This window comes from Oncorhynchus kisutch, linkage group LG9 (assembly GCF_002021735.2).
Source record: "Oncorhynchus kisutch isolate 150728-3 linkage group LG9, Okis_V2, whole genome shotgun sequence".
NCBI lineage: Eukaryota > Metazoa > Chordata > Actinopteri > Salmoniformes > Salmonidae > Oncorhynchus > Oncorhynchus kisutch.
The window spans coordinates 26706063-26710184 of NC_034182.2; positions in this window are offsets into that span (position 1 = coordinate 26706063).

Here is a 4122-nt window from a genome sequence, read left to right on the forward strand (position 1 = left end):
TCGCCATCAGATGCAACCCATTATTATGCCACTTGATATTCTTCAAGAGATAAGAAAGACGGGTGTGAAAAGATGGTACAAATGAATCCCCTTCTTTGAGTTAGTACCAAAAAGGAAGCTTTATAAACTGACTTTTGACTAGCGTGGGTGTTGAGTTGACACCAGTTGCAGAGTTGTTAATAGTTAGCTTCTATGGTAATTAAATTGGCGGGGCTCCAGATGCTACTGACAGTGCATCATAAAATACCGGGACATCACGAGGGTGCTCGTGAAGTGCGGATCGGTGGCGGCATATGCTGTGGGTGCCTTCGGGGCTTTGTCTCTGCATTATGCCGGGTCCGGTGCGACCGCAACCGGCCAAAATTGAGCCAGCACAGCGGGCTTTATTTCAAAGAGAAGCAGGACCCGTCAATATTATCAGATGTGCCAATGACTCTCTGTGATGACAGCCCATCCATCTACTTATGCAATTGCATCTTTATCCTGACAGTGACAGGCAGCTAATGCGCGTTGCCTAACTGTAGGCTATTTGAGTCACCCATTCTCTGCCTTTCACCTCAGAAGTCCTCTGTTGAGTTCAACTGTAACACCAGTGTTACACTAGTGTATACACCCTTATGTTATATTAGTGAAATTATGTTTCCATAGCTAGGGCTGACAGTAAACACTCGCGAAGAGCAGAGTCAACAACCTCTGCGGAATCAAAACGGCTGCTTGTGAGGTGTACATTTCACAGTTAGTGAAAAGTACCAGTGGTCTGGCTTTGGCCCAAGTGAGAGCAGGTCCCCCGGAGCCATGGCCCAGTGAGACACAGGTGCGTGCTTGAGTAGATGGAAAAAGACAAGTCTGAGCCTTTTGGGGAAAACACTGGCGTAAATCTTGTATGGAAATGCGCCATTAAGTATGCAAGGGCTTCAACAGCATAATTCATCTCACTATTAGTTTCTCTGTATCATATTTGAGTTTAATAGCAGAGATAAGAGTGAGTAATTCCTATGAATAACTTTCACTAATGACCTAAAAGTACATTGCATTAATAACTAGGGCTATGAGGACTACTCTTCTGGCCAAAACACTTCAGAAACCACATAGGCTAATTATGCTGGCAGTGATTCAAATGCATCTTCAAATGATATTCCCCCATAAAATAAAAACCCAAACTCTCATCCCTTGTTATTTCTTTAATATTTTAGTAATTTTTGTAGAATTTTATGCATTCCCAACCTTGTAGCCTCGAACATAACCTTCCTCTTAAAAAAAAAAAACAGGCAAGGGATCAAATTGATAAGTAAGTTTGAATGTATCCCTTAATCAATTGAAAAAGTTTTGATATACCCTAATCTAGCACAGTCATGCCCTGAATATGGATGTGTAGGCTAAAGAAGTTTATCATTATACAGTACCAGTCAAAAGTTTGGACACACCTACTCATTCAAGGGCATTTCTTTATTTTTACTATTTTCTACATTGTAGAATAATAGTGAAGACATCAAAACTATGAAATAACACATATGGAATCATGTGGTAACCAAAAAAGTGTTTAACAAATCAAAATATATTTTCTATTTGAGATTCTTCAATGTAGACACCCTTTGCCCTGATGACAGCTTTGCACACTGTTGGAATTCTCTCAACCAGCTTCATGAGGTAGTCACTTGGAATTAGAGGTCGACCGATTAAATCGGAATGGCCGATTAATTGGGGCCGATTTCAAGTTTTCATAACAATCAGAAATCGGTATTTTTGGACACCAATTTCTTTAATCTTTATTTAACTAGGCAAGTCAGTTAAGAACACATTCTTATTTTCAATGACGTCCTAGGAACGGTGGGTTAACTGCCTCGTTCAGGGGCAGAACGACAGATTTTCACCTTGTCAGCTCGGGGGAACCAATCTTGCAACCTCTCGTTGCACTCCACAAGGAGACTGCCTGTTTACACAAATGCACTAAGCCAAGGTGAGTTGCTAGCTAGCATTAAACTTATCTTATAAAAAACAATCATTCAATCATAATCACTAGTTAACTACACATGGTTGATGATATTACTAGTTTATCTAGCGTGTCCTGCGTTGCATATAATCTGACTGAGCATACAAGCATCTGACTGAGCAGTGATAGGCAGCAGCAGGCTCGTAAGCATTCATTCAAACAGCCCTTTTGTGCGTTTTGCCAGCAGCTCTTCGTTGTGCGTCAAGCATTGCACTGTTTATGACTTCAAGCCTATCAATTCCCGAGATGAGGCTGGTGTAACCGATGTGAAATGGCTAGCTAGTTAGCGGGGTGCGCGCTAATAGCGTTTCAAACGTCACTCGCTCTGAGACTTGGAGTGGTTGTTCCCCTTGCTCTGCATGGGTAACGCTGCTTCGAGGGTGGCTGTTGTCGTTGTGTTCCTGGTTCGAGCCCAGGGAGGAGCGAGGAGAGGGACGGAAGCTATACTGTTACACTGGCAATACTAAAGTGCCTATGAGAACATCCAATAGTCAAAGGTTAATGAAATACAAATGGTATAGAGGGAAATAGTCCTATAATTCCTATAATAACTACAACCTAAAACTTCTTACCTGGGAATATTGAAGACTCATGTTAAAAGGAACCACCGGCTTTCATATGTTCTCATGTTCTGAGCAAGGAACTTAAACGTTAGCTTTCTTACATGGCACATATTGCACTTTTACTTTCTTCTCCAACACTTTGTTTTTGCATTATTTAAACCAAATTGAACATGTTTCATTATTTTTAGGCTACATTGATTTTATTGATGTATTATATTAAGTTAAAATACGTGTTCATTCAGTATTGTTGTAATTGTCATTATTACAAATAAATTTAAAACAAATCGGCATCGGCTTTTTTGGGTCCTCCAATAATCGGTATCGGCGTTGAAAAATCATAATCGGTCGACCTCTATTTGGAATGCATTTCAATTAACAGGTGTGCATTGTTAAACGCTCATTTGTGTAATTACTTTCCTTCTTAATTTATTTGAGCCAATCAGTTGTGTTGTGATAAGGTAGGGCTGGTATACAGAAGATAGCCCTATTTGGTAAAAGACCAAGTCCATATTATAGCAAGAACAGCTCAAAAAAGCAAAGAGAAACAACAGTCCACCATTAGTCCATCATTACATTAAGACAGTCAATTCAGAAAATGTGAAGAACTTTGAAAGTTCCTTCAAGTGCAGTCTCAAAAACCATCAAGCACTATGATGAAACATGATCTCATGAGGACCAACACAGGAAAGGAAGAGCCAGAGTTACCTCAGAGGAGGCAGAGGATAAGTTCATTAGAGTTACCAGACTCAGAGATTGTAGCCCAAATAAATGCTTCACAGAGGTCAAGTAACAGACACATCTCAACATCAACTGTTCAGAGGAGACTGTGTGAATCAGGCCTTCATTGTTGAATTTCTGCAAAGAAACCAATACCAAAGGACACCAATGATAAGAAGAGACTTGCTTGGGCCAAGACACACGAGCAATAGACATTAGACCGGTGGAAATCTGTCCTTTGGTCAGATGAGTCCAAATGTGAGATTTCTGGTTCCAACCTCTGTGTCTTTGTGAGACAGCAGAGTGAAGGAAAAACAACAAACAAATGCTCAGCATATGTGGGAACTCCTTCAAGACTGTTGGAAAAGCATTCCAGGTGAAGTTGGTTGACAGAATGCCAAGAGTATGCAAAGCTGTCATCAAGGCAAAGGGTGGCTACTTTGAAGAATCTCATTTAACACTTTTTTTGTTACTACATGATTCCATATGTGCTATTTCATAGTTTTGATGTCATCACTATTATTCTACAATGTAGAACATAGTAAAAAATAAAGAAAAACACTTGAATGAGGTGTTTGACTGGTACTTAATATGAGAATCTGAATCAAATCCGCGCGTCTCCAGTGCAAGTCGTCTACGGTCTCTCCCCGTGGACACTGTGCCCCCGCTCACGTGGAGGTAATTTGAGCAGACAGCAGTTAACTCGAGCTGCCTGACTGACAGACAGCAACACTCTGGATTTACACGGAGACCGAGGAACTACACCGCACAAACTGTATAATAACTGATATTTGTCGTGTAAAAGAGTATAAATACTCACTGTTTTGAAGGCCTGTCGGTTTGTGGGTCGAC